Source organism: Cynocephalus volans, chromosome 12 (genome assembly GCF_027409185.1).
Source record: "Cynocephalus volans isolate mCynVol1 chromosome 12, mCynVol1.pri, whole genome shotgun sequence".
In the NCBI taxonomy this organism is placed as follows: Eukaryota; Metazoa; Chordata; class Mammalia; order Dermoptera; family Cynocephalidae; genus Cynocephalus; species Cynocephalus volans.
Genome location: NC_084471.1, coordinates 11,663,153 through 11,679,750, shown reverse-complemented (window position 1 = coordinate 11,679,750; position 16,598 = coordinate 11,663,153).

Genomic DNA, 16,598 nt, shown 5'->3' with positions numbered 1-16,598 from the left:
CTAGGAGCTCTCTGAGGATGAGCGTTGGCTCATGTCTAAGGATCTGCTGAACGCAGAGGGGGTGAAATGAGAATTCAAATCAGATTACGGGGCAGCTCGCAGGTAGGGGAAGGGCCCTCTCTTGACTCCTCATCACCTGGGTGCTTAACTCCCTCATTCTGTCCTAGTCACTTCCAGCAGAGTCCCCGCATCCCACCACCTCCGTGCAGAGCTTGCTCACTCTTCTCTGAGGGTCCTGGCAGACACGGCCCCTTCTCAGGATGTGCTGGTTTGTGAAGTAAGAGGGGGCGTGTGAAGCCCAAGCCCACAGCTGACGGGAGGCAGGCCCCTCTTAAACCTGCTGCCTCTAGGGGCCTGCAGTAGGCAGATACTAGGTACTAATTGCTGGAATATGTGAGTGTCACCTAAATTAAAAGACTTTGCAAATGTGATTAAATTAAAGAATTTTGAAATGAGATTATCCTGGATTATTAGGATGGGTAATTACAAGTGTCCTTTTAAGAGAGAGACAGAGGAGAAAAAAAGGGGGCAACGTGACTGTGGAGGCAGCGATCAGAGTGATGTGGCCACAAGCCAAGGAATGCGAATAACACTAACAACTGCACTGTCTGCTGCACCGATTGGCTCTGTGATCTTGGACAGGTCAGTGAGGCTCTGTGAGGTCAAGTGGGGAAAGGAATGCGGGAACCCTCAAGTGCTGCTCAGCCACAGAGGGCTTTGGCCACCTGTGGTCTTTGGATGGAGAAGAGAGGTTGGGCCCCTGGTTTATCCCATAGTCAAAGTCGGGTGGCTTTTCTGTGCTTCCAGAGACCAGGGCTGCCCCATTATACCCTATGTGGTGGTGGAATGAGCTGTGTGCCTGTCTGCCTCCTCCGTGGACATGTGGCCAGTGCCAGATCCATAGCAGGTGCTCGGTATGTGTGTGTCTACTGAACACAAGTGAGGGAAGAGCCTCCACTCACCCCCCTGCAGCCAAGGCCACCTCTACTTCCCCCTCCCTACTGTCAGCATCAGTCAGCAGTCAGGGAGTTGGTGGCGTCTGTCATTTAACCATCAGAGGCAGACCTTGGCGGGGGCGGGTGAATTTCATGTCAGGCTTCCTGGCTGCAGGAATGAGTTTGGCAGCGATCAGGGGGTGGTGACCTCAGAGGAGCTTGTCATCCCCCACCCCTCCAACTCCCAGGGGGCTGTTTCTCCAATGCAGGCTCTCTCTTCTACCCCACCCAGTTAGGTGACAAAACTCTGGATTTACAGAATCTTTCATCCGGAGAGCTCAAAGAGCTCCATCGGCAGGTGGCAAGCACAGTTAAGCTTGTTTTATGGAAGAAGTCCAGTCCAAGGAGGGAAAGGCACTGGATCCAGGCTAGAAAGTGGGTCAGCTGGGGTGCCAGGGGCAGAATGTGGGTCCCTGACCAAGGTGGACACTCCCGGGCACACAGAGATTTGCCCAGACTCTTATGGATGACTTTGACTTAGTCATCTCTGTCCCCCCACGCCTATTACAGTACCTGGCTCCTAATAAATGCTCAATAAACACGCATCAAGCAACCGCCTGACTGCAGCATCCCAGTCTTTAATCGCCTGCCCCACTCTCTGGCATGGCCTCCAAAGCTTCAGACACAGATCCCTGCTGGCCTCACTTGCATTCCCAGAGCCCAGCCCCATGGCCTCTCCCACTCCAGCCCTTGCCCGGGCTGTGCCTTGGCCTGGAATGCCCTTTCTCCGGTTCTCTACCTCATGAAATTGTACTAATATTTCAAGGATGGACTCAAATATCACTTCTTCGGTGAAGGCTTCCCAGCTCCAAGTTCCCAAGGCAGAAGCAGTAGCTCCAGCAGTGTGCTCCCGTGCTCTGCTCGGCCCTCTGTCCCAGCACTTCTTATGCTGTATTCTGGAATGGGGGTAGTACTTGCCACGGCCCCTAATGCCTGGCCCTCAGTAAGCGTAAGCTACTATGATCACTCATTGTCGCCACCCCACCAGCCTGGCACTGCTTGTGTAGAGGAATGGCCTGAACAGGCTGTGGGCTCAGAAGGAGGGTCGGGGCCCCTGAGGGGCACGGAGGATCCACGGTCAGAACTCATGGGCTGACATCACGGGGCTCACGTGATGTCTGGGAGTTTGTCTTTCAGCCTCTTGACACATACACCAGCCGCTCCACCTCCTGCGGGGACATTGCTGGGCCAGTGGTCCAGAGAGCAGACTTGAGATTCAGACACTCCTGGTGGGCAATTTGGGCAAGTTGTTTTACCTTTCATAGCCTTGATGTCCTCATCCATAAAATGGGGATGATATTGATGTGTCTACTTCACAGGAGCTTAGGACAGTGCCTGGCCCAGGTAAGCGCTCAATCAACGCTAACTATTTTTTAAAAATTTGTAAGTATTTGTTAGGGCTGGCCCGTTAGCTCAGTTGGTTAGAGCGTGGTGTTATAACACCAAGGTCAAGGGTTTGGATCCCTGTACTGGCCAGTACAAAAAAAATACACACACATAAGCATTTGTTTATTCAGTAAATGCTCACTGCATGACGGTCCTGACAATGGAAGACATGGCCCCCACTCTCCAGGGGCCCCCTGTCTGGAGGAGAAGGCAGGCAAATGAGCAGATCATTACCACACAGCGAGATACGTGCCCCAGGAAGGACCTAGGGCTCTAAGGGTCCCTCATGACCAGGCCTTCAGGATGACTTTTGTGGGCCTCTTCTTCCATAAAAAATATTAAAAATTGCCTTGTGCAACTGTGTCAGTTTGAAGATGAACATAATCCCGGCTGGATTATATCCAATTTTTCTTTCTGATTAAAAAAAGTAGCTGAAATAGTTCTATGGGCCCTGGCACTGTGCCTGCTCTACCTAATGGAGAGTCAGTCTGGCTATGACTGCTAACCAGATTTGCGGAGTCGGGGAAGCTGCTGGAGAAAGTGACCTGAAGGGCGAGAAGAGTAGCCAGGGGAAGAGGGGACAAGTGGGTACCAGGCAGAGGGAGCAGTGGGGAGAGAGCTTGTCTCATCCATCAGGCGCACTGAATGGAGACGGCCTGCTGGGCTACTCTCTGCCCCATCCCAGTCCTGTCGCTAGAACCTTCACCTCTGTCCCCTGGGCTAGCCTGGGATGACCAGCACAACCCTAGCCCCCCCAACCCCAATAAAAACTCTGTCACTCGCCGCCTCCCTCCTCCAGGGCTGTAGCACACTCCTTCCCTGCTCCGGTCTTAGTTTTCCCACCTGCAGGGTAGGGTTACTAGTGTTCACCCATCCTTTCTCTGGAGACAGACAGGGTGGCAAGGTGGAAGTCCCCCAAGACCTGGGGAGAAAGACTTGTGCAAGGACCCACGGAGGCGACTAGTCTCCAGCAGTGCTGTCGTGGGGTGGCTGGCACGCGTGCCCACGCAGGGGTGCATGTCAGAGGCGCCTTCCCCACTCCCCAGCCGGCTGTCCGCGCTGCAGCCTACATGCAGGGAGGTCCCCAGAGAGGGTGTGGGGCTGGTGGGCCCTTGGCCGTGGCTGAGGGTGTCTCACTCTGGGACCCCAGTTCATTCAGTTCTCCTTTTGTGCCTACCACCCTTCCTCCACTCTTTCCTATGAGCCAAAGTCCTCTGACGGTGGGGAATCTCAGTGGCTGGCCTTGGTGGCACACAAGACAGGTCAGGCAGGGCTGCAGAGGCTACAGGTGGCCACTGGCTCAGCTCAGCCCTCTGGGCAGTTGTGTTCCTCAGCCAGCACCTCCCAGGGCCCCTGGTCCATGTGTCTTTGCATCATATCCATGTGGCCTGCAGGTGCCAGCCAGGCCTCCAGGTGCTCAGAGACTCCTGTGTGACATCACTCTGGTGGTGGGGTTGGTGGGGAGAGAAAGGCTCCTGTCTGTAGGTGGAGAAGGTCGATGCTACGCTGAGGGGTGGGGAGGCAGGGCAGGATGCGCTGAGGGGTGGCCTGGGGCTGTCCCCTTCCCCTCACCGGTTCAGGAGGGGACTCACCTCCAGCTGGCGTGGGCACGAGCAAGTCTGGCTGAACTGATGCCGGCTCTAACCGGCTCGGCTCTCCTCCGGTTCCAGGGCTGGCTTCCCTGGCTCTGGCCACACAGGCCCTGAGAGTCCTGCAGGTCATCATCTCTCTTTCCTTTTAGTCTAGGGTGCTCCACACTCTCCTGCTTTCCCCTCGATCCCCACTCCCTGCCCTGCCACACTTCTCTTCTCTGTTCCCCGTCCTCTTCCTCTGATTCTCAACAGCTTTGCTCTGACGGCCAAGGTGGCTGCGGTTATTGGTCATTCGGGCAATTGCTCAGTCTTCCTCTTCCGGCCTCCCCTGCCCACACCCCCAACCCCAGCTCCCTTCAGCGCCAGGTTCCTGCCCCCCCACCAGCCTCCCTCCCAGGACGTGATCCTTGGATCCTGCGCCCCCTTCTGCCTCCCTCCCTAGGTTCCAACAGTCCCCTTTGGGTGCCCTCAGCACGGCAGCACCTCCTCCTCCTGGCCAGCCAGGCCCTCTGCCCCCGGCCTCTTCTTATGCTACTGTCTTCCCGGCCAGCCCTAGCTCCAGAACTTAACTCTGGGTGATTCCTGCAGATTCCCAGCTGCCGCCTTCCCTCCCCTCTGCTCCAGCCTCCACAAAGCTGCCAGGGGCTGGACCTGGTCACCTACCTCCAGCTATCACCCGTCCATGGCTCCAGCACCCTCATGACCAAGTCCACGGCCTAGAAGGTCCCCTGTGATGTAGCCTCTATCTGTCCTTCCAGCCTTGTGGCCTCCGCTCCCCTCCTTATCCTGTAACTGCAGAAAAGAATGAAGTAGCAGACGTGAGGAAAAGGCCTGCTTGCCAGGCTAGCCCTCAGCTGGCATCTGGGAAGTTGGATTTCGGGGGGATTCCCACTATTCCCTAATAAGATGGGCCCACTGCACCAGAACCATTTGTACAAATAACGTGCATTATGACAGACACCTGCTCTCCTCCTGGGATTTTGATGCATGCCAGGCAGCAGGTGCCCACGTGACTAGCTCCCAGTATAAACCCTGGGCACTGAGTCTTGACTGAGCATCCGTGGTGGACAGCATTGCACATGTGTTGTCACAACTCACTGCTGGGGGAGTTAAGCCTGTCCTGGGAGAAGATTCTTGGAAGCCTGTGCCTGGTTTCCTCTGGACTTGGCCCATGCACCTTGTCCCTGTACTGATGGTGAATCATGGAAACTGAAGGTGGTCTTGAGGACCCCTGACACAATAGCCCTTCCTCAGATGATCCATAGACATTCACTCACTCTGAACCTTTGGTCACGCTAGTTCCGCCACATGAGCTGAACTTCCTCCCTTGTCTGCCTGGTAGACCTGCAGGCCCCAGGGCAAGGCCACTTCCTCGGAGAAGGTGGAATCGGTGGCTCCCTCCACTGAGCTCCTGCAGGCCTCTGCCATGGCATTCGTGACCCTGTGCCACGGGCAGTGGTTGACAGGACTATCCCCACTAGTCTGTGCTTCACCAGGGCAGGGACTGCACTCATCCACGGAGCACACACAGGGAGTGATATGAGGCCCTGTGAAGATCTGAAGACTTGACAGAGACATTTCAAAGCTGCAACAGGGGGCCCAGGATTGAGGGTTCCCTATCCTAATTCTTGGAGTCTCTTGGTAGAGATGGGGGACTGATTTCCTGCTCCAGGAGAGCCAGGATGGAGAACTTGTCACCAGAGCATCGGCCAAAACTGCCCAGCAGAAAACAAGGCCTATCAGTGGGGATATGGGCTTGTGGAGGGGGGGATGTGGTATGGGATGGAGGGTTGGGGGGCCTCCAAGGGTCTGAGTATGGCCAGAAGAGCCCACCCTACCAGTTGCTCCATGAAGGGCACAGGGGGGCCCAGGCCCATGCTTGTCTGTTATGAGGATCCATAAGTCTTTAGGGGGTGGTCATTCCTTTGTCAAAGCTTCTCTATTTGCCCAGGAGAGTAGAGGGAAGGTCGCCCCTCTTCTCACATTGTCTGTCATTAGCAAGACTCTCAAGCATATTATAAACGAATGACTGATTTTTGCACAGTCTTTTGGGGGGTCCTCCTGTCCATGAAGCACGGTGAACCTGGGGGTCAGGTGGTGACAACTAGCAGGAGACCTGTCCTGGTCCACGTCTGGGTGACAACACTCTGCACTGGACAGGGACTGGGGACACCCACTCCTCCCATGCTCTTGAGCGGCTGGCAAAGATGCTGGGCTGGGCCACCCAGCCCACTGGAGGGAGAACCCGAGAGGGGCTGAACACCACCCTGGATTGGGCTGTTAAAAATGCCTCCTGCCCTCTAGTCCTTGGGCTGGTCACTGCTGTTCCAACCCTCAGGAGGGAGGTCACGAGGCTTTACCCTGGCCTCGCTCTAATGCCCCTTTGCCCCAGGGAGCACTAGAAGGAGACTGTCCCTGCAGCAGAATGTTACCTCCAAGCCCACCCAGCCAGCCCCACAAGCAGGGTCAGTTGTGGGGAGCCCCAGAACCTGCCATTTGCTTGTTATGGGAACTTGTCAAGCTGGCTCCTCTCTCGGAGGACAATAATGGTTTGTAGGGTTATTGTGAAAGTTAAATGAAATGACTTTTATTTCAAATGGTTTAAAAAATCATTAAAAATGTTATGAATGAATTAATGAATCTGTGCTGCACATTTTAGATCAAGGAGGGGTGGGCTGTGCATCTCCTGGGTCCCTCCTAGGTCTAAAACTTGGCATCTGTGTCTAAAGTTCCAGGAACCTCAGTTGTGGTGGTTCACAGCCGATTCAGAACACAGATGGCGACAGAGGGCAAAACACCCCGGGGACGGCCCCCACGTGCTCTCTCAGCACTTGGGAGAGAAAAAGGGGGCTTCCATTCACCTCCAGACGTGCACACAGGCACACAAGGCACACAGAGACACAGACACATACAGAGACACACAAAGACACATATGGACACCACAAACACACAGCCCCCTCGCCCCCCCAGTCCTGAGGAGCACCTGCTCATCCTGGCCTCACCCCAGCTGCTGTCCAGGTGCAGCAGAAAGTCTCAAGATGGCGCTGGTCTGGTTTCCCTGAGGTGGGAAATATGGCAGGGAGGAGAGAAAGGATCTCGTGAGGGCTCTCTCCTTGGAGCTCTGGAGGTTCCTGGGGAAAAGGTAGGAAGGACCTGGGGGCAGGGGCTTCCCCAGGCCATTTGCGGTAACAGTGGGTGGGGGGGGGTTGCCCATTTAACCCTTGCAGCCACTGGCAACCTGGAAATGCTCAGGTTGGGGAAGGTGCTCTAAGCCTGGGTGAGGGGGCCACTGGGGTTATAGCAGGGGCCTATGTATGCTCAGGGATGGGGAGCCCACAGGGCCTACCCACTGAGCTGGGAGTCAGGGGTCCCGGATCCCATCCAGTGCTCCAGGGCAGGCTTGGAGGTAGGTGGTGCTGGATGCCGCCAGGCTGACCAGCTGCTCAGAGCTCAAACCTCTCTGAGTTTCACCGGCCCGCGTACGGGAGGAGATGGCCAAGACAGCAGGCTGCTAAAACGTTCCCTAGGATCCGAGGAGGGGCTCCTCGGCAGCCCTCCCACTCTAACTCGAGCTGCTCTGCTCTGTCTGTTTGACCACTGGGGTTCCCTGGACCAGTTTGTTTGAAAAAAAGGAATTCAGCTGCCAAAAAAAAAAAAAAAAAAGGCCCAGGCCAACTGGCCTGCCCAGACACCCTGCAGCCCCGGGCCCTGCGGCCTGCTGCCTGCATCCAGGACGGTCATATCAATGAGGCTGAGCAGCGCGTCCTTTGGACCCGGGCACAGTCGTGTGGGTCTGTCTCCCACCTGAGAGGGCAGCCCAGAAAGGGGAGGGCAGAGCTCGGCTGAGCAGCTCCACGCCCACCGCAGCACTAGGGACATGGCCAGGCCAGGCTGGGCTCAGGGGAGGAGGGCAATGACTCACAGGCTGTGGTGTCATGGGAAGGGCTGAGGGGGTGTCAGCAGACCTGGCCCCAGTCCCACTTGTGCCCTTAACTAGGGGAAGGATGTTGACTCTGTCCCTGTCCCTCTCTGGGCCTCAGTTCTCTCCCAGTAAAGGGGGTGGCCATTGACTAGTTCAACTAAGTTGTGCCACGCATGGGGCTTCCAGGGAGCAAGACCCACGGTGCCTGTGCTCCAGCGCTCGTCCTCTGGTGGGGAGCTCAGAACTGCCCTGCCTTAGGCAAACCTTCTAAGTGAAGAGTCCAGAGGGGCCTAGAAGGGAAACGTCAGTGCTCTCGGGGTCTGCGAAAGCCTCCTTCTGTCAAACACTTCCCAATTGGATTCCATCACCTTCACCCCGGGGAGTAAATGGGAGTCAGTCAGCACCAAAATGGCTCCCAGAGGAGGCGGTACAGCGTGGCGGGAGGTTCCAAAGTGCTGGCATTCTGGTGTCCAGGTGGGAGCCTGTGGAATTACCTGCTGGAAGAAGGGGGGGCGGAGTGTGGAGACAGGGGTGAGCAGGAGGAGGAGGTGGGTGGTGACCTTCCAACAGGGTCCTCAGGTCCCAGCTTTCTGCCCTGGATCAGGTCCTGAGCACTTTCACCTCTGTCCTCACGGCAACCCTGCGAGGTCAGGAGGATTGAGCTGGCCACGTGGCACTCAGAGCCTGAATGGAGGTGGGCAGCCTGGCGGGACGGCACTTCAGTGCGGGTGGGGACCTGGCCACCTCAGCACCTACACAGCGTGGGCACACAGTATGTGCTCAATAAATGTTTGTGACTGAAGAGCAGAAGGAAGTCAGGTCTGACTGACTCAAAACCACAATACCTTTTCCCAGTTGGGCCTGATGCACCTGAAGAGGTGACTTGTGGCCCACTGGGCCTCTGAGAAAGTCAGGGTAGACCCTCCAGCCAGCCCTCCTACATGCCCGCTCCGTCCTCCCAGTCCTCCCAGTCCAGCCCTCCAGCCCCATCCCCCCAGTCCTCCCAGTCCTCCCAGTCCAGCCCTCCAGCACCCTCCCCCCAGTCCTCCCAGTCCTCCCAGTCCAGCTCTCCAGCACCCTCCCCCCAGTCCTCCCAGTCCAGCCCCCCAGTGCCCTTCTGCAGGCCCTGGCCTGGGAGGCACTGGAGAGCCATGTTGTGCCCACATGTGACCACGAGAGGTCGCCTCCCACACTGCTTGGGTTGAAACAAGCCATTCATCAGGAGGTAGAGGAAGCAGCTCATCTTGGAGAAATAGCAGGATTGAGCCAGGGCAGGACTGGAGATTTGTATCATCCAGGGGGTCAGGGCTGCAGGGAGCCCCAAGAGCCAGCTGAGCAGTGCAGCACAAAGGGGGCCCTTGGGGCACAGAGGAGGGTCAGGCCCAGAGAGGGAGTGGCTGGCCCTGGGGGTACACAGCTAGCCAGTGGCAGGGCCGTGAGGGTCCCCTCACCTAGGTCCTCACCTCCTGGGCTTGAAGAGGGCCTGCCCATGGTTGGGGCACATCATGGTTAACTTCAGATTGGTCTCCCAGACCTCTGGACTGCAAGGTCCAGAAGTCAGAGAGGGCAGGAAGTGTGGGTTGTGAACACAGGGGTGGAACTGGTGGTACCTGAGGCCACAATCTCCTCCCCCATTAGGGTAGGCCCAGCAGATCATGCCGGGCACAGCTCATCCTGGTTGATGTGGAGGTGGAGCCAGATGGGGGAAGTAGCCCAGGGGGTCTGGCTTGGTGGCTCTGCCAACTTGGCTTGGACCTTGCTGATCCTGGGACTTCAGATCTGAGGGTCAGAGCTGGCCCTGGATGCACGGGCAGCTGGGCCCTGCTGGGAGCAGGACATGCTGGGCCTTGCAGGCCAGGCTGAATGGCTTGGTTTTATTCAGGGACAGTAGGGAAAATTTGGGGCTGGGTGTTGAGCCAAGTTAAGCAACAGGGTCCCTCTGGTTATGCTGGCAAGATGCAGGTGGGGAGCAGGGAGAGCAGGCTGCTGCCCTCCCATGCCCACGGCCCAGCTTGAGGCCTATCTTCATCCTGACTAGCACAGCAGGTTACTGGCCGTCAGAGCTAACAAAAGAGGCCCAGCTCTATGTCACCACTTTCCTGCAAGAAGCCCTATCCTGCAAGAGGTGGCTCCCTACTGCTGGTCCAATGACACGTGTGCCCCGTCTTCAGCTCTGCCCACTCTCCACCATGGCTCCTTTGGCTGCAATGTCCAGACCTCTCCTCACCTCCGTGGGGGCTACCGAAATCCCTTCCAGGCCCAGCTCAAATGTCGCTTCCTCTGAGAAGCCCTCTCGGCCAGTCCTGGGCATTGAGGACTCCCCTTGTTTGAGCTCCCTGGCACCTCCAGCCCATGGGAGCTCAATGCTCACCACATGAGTTGGGTTTGTGGTCAGGTCCCTCATAGGGAGGGAGCTGCAACTTATGGCAGGGACTGGCCCTATCCCGCTATCGCAGGGCCCAGTGGCATACGCAGCATCCAGAGAGGGATGGAGAAGGAGGGAAAAGGAGGACTTTGGGACAGAGGGGCCCCGAGGGCATAAGAAATCAGCAGAGGCCCCATCCTGGAGTCCCTGAGTGTCCAAGCTGTGTGGGCCTCATAAGCCCCCTTACTTCTCACTCAGGTGCGGAGGCGACAGCAGCTTGCTGTCCAGCCCATTTACACAGCACCAGGCCAGGGCTGGCCTGCTCGCCCCTTAGCAAGGGAAATCAGTAACAGAATGCTGCCCTGCCCTGCCCCAACATCCAACGATGCTGGCCCATCACCAAAGGGGTGCTGCCCTCTCCCAGCTCCTTGGGGGCCCTTAGCTGAAGGTGGGGAGAGAGCAAGGACCACACAGCCCAGGACTGGATACCCTCCCCTTGCATCCTCGAGGCCCTCTTTCCACACCAGCATTCCCAGCATTGGATGGGTCACCGCACACTGCCACCTCCCCTAGTTCAGCACCCCTCTCTCTGTCCTGGTGCACCCCCCAGCTTGCCCTCCATGGGGCAGCTGGACCTGTCATGTGGATGTTGTCACCTCCTTCAAAACTGCCCATTCCCAGTCCTTACCTTGGCGAATGAGGTCCACAAGGTTCTGGCCCCCGCCGGCCTCTCCGGAGCCATCTCTCATTATCCCCTCACCAGCTCGGCCCCCTCAGTCCAGCTTCCCCACACGGTCCTGTTTTCTGAAAATGCCATGCTGTTGGCCTCAGGACTGTGCACCGCTCTGAGCTCCTCTTGTTTTCTTCCTCTCGGTCGAACTCCCAGTTCCTCATAATGATCCAGTTCAAATGTCCCTCCTCTGGCCTCTGCCCACTCCTGGCACCCTCTGACCCCTGAATATGGCACCCTGCACACACAGCTGTCCTTGTTGTCTCCCATGTGTGCCTAACTGCAAGGTTCTCACGGGTAGCCACCTTGTCACATCATCCTGTATGCCTGGCCTGAAAGGTTTGATGAATGAGTAAATGGATGACAAGGGTATTCACTCAATAAACATTTATTGAACACCAGCTGTGTACATAACCCTGCACTAAGCCCTGTAGAGGGATACACAATGCAAAGCCCCTCTGCTTCGGTGAGTGCTCCAGACTTCAAGAGACTTCAAAACAGGAGGTTCTGGCCCCCACCCTGATGCCCCCCGGGTGATCAGGGAGGTTTCTGAAGCCTTCACAGAGGGCTGCTGCTGCGAACACACTCCTGAGCATCTAGCTGCCTGGCTTCCCCATGGTTCTGCCTGCATTCCTCCAGGAAAACCCGAGGCAATTTGTGATGGGCCTGGAAATTTGGCAGAGGGCAGCAGAGATCAAAGGACAAGGTCCAGCCCCTGCCGCAGGCATCATTGATGTGCCTGCTGTCAAATGCCCTGCTGCTCATGGAGGGGTCTTTTCCACCCTGCCATCCATCTTTCCATCCACCCACCCACCCATTCTTCACTCACCTGCTTGTCCAGGTGCATTCTCGATGCACATCAGGCCCTGTGCTAGGCTTCAGGGATGCACGGAGAGTTAAGACACAGTCCCAGCCATTGAGTAAAGTGCAGCAAGTGTAGGCAGCATGACAGAGACATGGCACAGTGGGGACACAAAGTGACTATCTATGTGGGGTATCCAGAGGCTACAGAGGGAAGGTGTTCTAGAAGAGCAGGTGTCACTCCTGCCATGTCTCTGAGTTACTGGTGTGCAGGAGAACCTTGGCCCAGGGCCAGCTGCCACTCTGGCACGTCACAAGTTCTCTGTGAAGCCACTTCCCCTCAGTTAGGGTAGGGAGGATCCTCAGGAACCCACCCAGCCCACCTCACTGGGCCCTTCTGAGTCTGGAAGGACAAACACAGTGTGGACCCTGCTTGGTCAACAGCAAAGGCCTCAGACACGCTTGCTGTTGGGATTGTCTTTCCCAGCTCAGGATGAAACGACGGGGTCTGGCTGCAGCTGTCTGGGGCCCTTGGTCACTGGACAGGGTGTGTAGTCACCTACCTCTCCTGCTTTGGCTCTGTAAGGCCCAGCTGCCTCCAGGGGCCTAGAGGCGATAACCTACTTGTCCCGCTCAGCCCCACCTCTCTGACTTCCAAGCCTTGTACCAGGAGTGGGGACCCGAGGTGGGCCTCCCCAGACTGGCCCTGACCCAAGTCCTTGATCGGCCCTGCCAACTTTAAAGCCCTTTCACATTCACAGCCACTGTCCCCCTGGTGCCTTACAGTAACTCTGAGAAGGAGGCAGGGCAGGAGCTGTGAGTCCTGCTTGCATGTGAGGAAACTGAGATCTGAGAAGCACAGTGGCTTGTCCAAGCTGGCAGGCAGAATGCTGGAGAGGCTCTGGTGTCACAGGCCTACAGTAAATCTGGCTCTGCCACTTGGTCGCTGGGCCTCACCCCTCATTTGTAAGGGGGATACAAACAGTACCTGCTCCCAGAATGAATGTAAGAATGAAACAAGATTGAGTTTGTAAAATGCTTGATGCAGTGCCTGGCACACTTGGGGCTCCTAATAGCTTGGGGATATTAATAATAATTCAAATCTTGTGCCTCCTAGGCTCCCTCTCTCCAGCCCCCACCGCCTTTCTAAGGTTGAAGACAGCAGCTGGCAGTGGGCGGTGGTTGCTTTAAATATGAGATGAGGAGAACAAAAGGAAAATAGAACAGGGAGGTGGCCGTGGCTACACTTTCTCAGTCCCCTTCCCAGGCTTGGGGGAGGGTCTGGAGGACACGATCAGAGTCTGCCTGCTTCCTGTTCTTAAGGAACTGAGCCTCTGCTTTGCAGCCTAGCCACTCCTGTGGGGTGTGCGGGGTGCTGGGACCCCTCAACCCAAGGAGACACCCCCTGCCTGCCTGTAGTGTCTGTCCTCTGGAGCAGCAGGAAGTAGGTTAAGTGAGATCCTGGAGTTTTCTCTGTACCTCTTCCAAGGCAACATGAAATATTCACCAGAAGATTTCTCCACAGGTCCCACAGAGGGCTTCGAAGGCAGCCCTTTGTCGCCATGGGGTCTCATTACCAAGTCCTGCCCTTCGCCTCCTCATGCCCACAACTCGTGCCGCTCACCCACGGCCCCCGCTCTGGGTGAGGCTTATGGCTCTGGAGTCTGTGTGGGGCAGGGTTTTCTCCTCCCCGGCCTGGCTGGGGCACTCACGGCTCTCTCAGGCAGAGGGACAGGGCCCTGTGGCCTCCTGATGTGCCCCTACAAGGTAGCCGACTCCCCCCACTCTGACTCCAGCTGGGCCAGCAGAGGGGACTGAGGTGTCAGTGGGGTGGCCCGGTTCAGGCCTGGGGCTGCTGCGTCTGAGCAGAGGGCAAGTGAGGCCTGAGGAGGCAGGAGGCGGCTAGGGATGGAGGATTGAGGTGCCGCCAGGCCGTGGGGCCCAGCTCTCTACGGGTGGGAGGGAGACAGAAGGCCTGAGGCTGTGGGTGCATCTGGAGGAACAGGGATGACAGAGGCTGGCAGCCGGGGTCGGGTCCCAGCTGGAGTCGCTTCCTAGCTGGACCCTGGGCAAGATAGCTCCATCCTCCCAGCCTCAGTTTCTCCATTTGGAAATGGGGACAGTGAGTCCTACCTTGGAGGTCTGTTGAGGATTATACGACATCATGGTCCTGAGGGAAGGGGCCCAGTGCCTGCCAAGTGAGGGGCCTCAGCAGAGGAAAGCTGCTTTCCTCAACCCCAGTGACGCCTTCACCCTCAGCCCCATTCTCTCCCTCTCGCCTCTCGCAGCCACACCACCTGCTCCACTCCCCTGAATGCCTCCTGAGCTTCCTCGAGCCACGCTCTGTGCGGGCTGTTGCTCCCTCAAACCATGGTGACCTTCCCCCTCCCCATCCCCTCATCCCTCCCTGGAAAATGCCAAGGCCTAGTTCAATGCCACCTCCTCTGGAAAGCCTTCCTCAGTCCCCTAGGCAGTGACAGATGCTCCCTTCTCTGAACCTGCCTTCTTTCTTCTAGCAAATTACTGCACTGTTGGGCCTGTCCCCTCCACCGACTGTGAGCCACTGGCTGGTAAGGAAGGTGCTTTCTTTTCTGTTAGGTCCCTCTTCCTCTCAGCCCATCAGCAAATGCTTGTTGAAATAGTGACCATGAGCAGTGAGGGCCCCGAGAGGAAGGCCAGGGTGACCATGGCCGGCACAGCCCCCAGGGAGTGGAGGGAAGTAAAGCCACTGGGGCCAAGGTAAGAACCGCTGGGAAACACACACACGCCATTGTCCCCAGTCACCTGATCCACACAACAGTGACCATACCACCCTCTGGGAGCAGGAGGGGCAGGCTGTGAATGATCCATTTCCGGAAAGACAAGTGAAGAGGAGTTTGCTGCAGTGACAGAAGTGACTAGGGTGGGAGGGGTGCTGCCTGCCAGTGGCACCACTCCCCGCATGTGGTGAGGGCCAGCACTGCACAAGCCGGGTTGCGTAGCATCTCCACCCAGGCCTGGGGAGTCAGCTGTCAGCACCCCATCCACAAGTGGCAAGAGAGGAGTGCTCAGCAGTGATACAGCACACATCTCTGGGGTGTCACCTGTTCCAGACACGGTCTTAAGACTCCCCCCAAAGCTGGTGCTTTTTACCCCCATTCTACAGACAGAGCAACTGAGGCCCAGAGAGGTTTGGAAGAGCAGGGCTGGACCTGATGAGATCTGTGGGCCTCGGAGCCCACGCTCCTACCCGCCACCCCACCACCGTGTCTGCAGGCTGAGCCAGCCTCACTTTGGGCACCCACGTGCAGCAGATGAGAGGAGGAAACAGGTGCAGAGCAGGCGGCTAATGGAGCGCTGCTATTCCAGGCCAGGCGCCCCTCTCTACCTCCTGCACCACCCCCGCTCTCTCCTGCCGTTCCCATCTGCGCGGCTCGCCGATCTCTGGATCTCTCCTGTAGCACCTGGTGTGGCACAAGGCTCTGTCCAGGGCTGGCCCAAAGCCAAGGAGCTGCCCCACCCAGCAAGGACTGGAGGGCCAGGACCCGCTCTGAGGTTAGATCCTCAAGCCACCCGACCAATGGCCAGCCTTGGTCCAGTGGCTGAGACTTCTCGTTCTTTCCTTCGTTTGTCCCACTGCACTCAGCTCAGGAGCCAGCACATGGCAGCGATCTCCCTCCTCGGCCACAATGGTCTTTGCCTGAGCAAACTTTATCTGCCTGACACAATGCCACCAAGCAGATCTCATTATAACCGGACACTCAGGCTCAGAAGTGTGGGACTGGGCCTCGGGGCTCCCAGGCCTGAGTGTCCTGGGTGGGCCATCTCAGGAGGGCCCTGTGAAACTGGGGGAGACAGGCTGCCCAGCATTTTTCAGTCTGACACTTGGAATCCAGGGCCAACCCCTGTGCTGAAGGGGCTTCTCAGTCCTGCAGCGTACCCCCCCCCCACCAAACCACCTCTTGTCTCTGTGCATTTACTTCTATTGTCCCTTGGCTGGGAGCAGCCCACACCTCTAGTAAAATCCCACTCTTCCTTCAAGTGTTGGCTTTCAGACCTCACCCCACCAGAGCCCCCCTTATTCCCTAGGCTGGGCTTGGAGCCCCTCCTTCCCTCTCCCAGAATGTCCTATCTTTTCTCATGTCACTTTTCACAACTGGTTGAACCCGAGTGTTCCTCCATAGTAGACCGTGAGCTCACTAAGGGCAAAATCTGGGGCTTTTCTATCTTCAGATCCCCAGCTCCTGGGCCCTGGCACTCAGTAGCTGTTCAATAAACATCTGCAGAGCTGAGCTAAATTACATGGGCCTGAAAACGTCTTTATAGTAGCGCTATCTGGCCACCAAGCTTATCTCAGCGTCCACATGGACCCTTCCAACTTCTCTTGGTCCCCAGCTGTGATGTAGTGGTGAGAAGGGCAGGGCCAGCCTGAGTGGGTGGCACCCAGGCCTGTGGCTTCCTGCAGCCTCACCGCCTCTTGGCTCCCAGGGTCCACCCAAGACAGAAGACACTGATCGTGTCTTCCCCTAACCTCAAGAGGCTGTAGATCAAGGTAATTTTTTGGTCATTTTAATTGTAAAAACCAAGACATTTATATAAATAAGACTGCTGTGTAAAATATGATTCACCCTTCTACTAAAACCCTTCTCCCCACACTCAAAAAGAATATAGAAAAGCCAGCAGAGAGATAAGAAGTACAAAGTAGCATGCGGTCCCTGATGATAAGTAACTGGCAGGCCAGGTTTCCCTGCTGAAGCGGCCTCGGGGTGAGAGCGCTCCTGGCCCAGGCGTCTCACCGGAGGCTCAGTGACACCTCGAGAAACTGCAT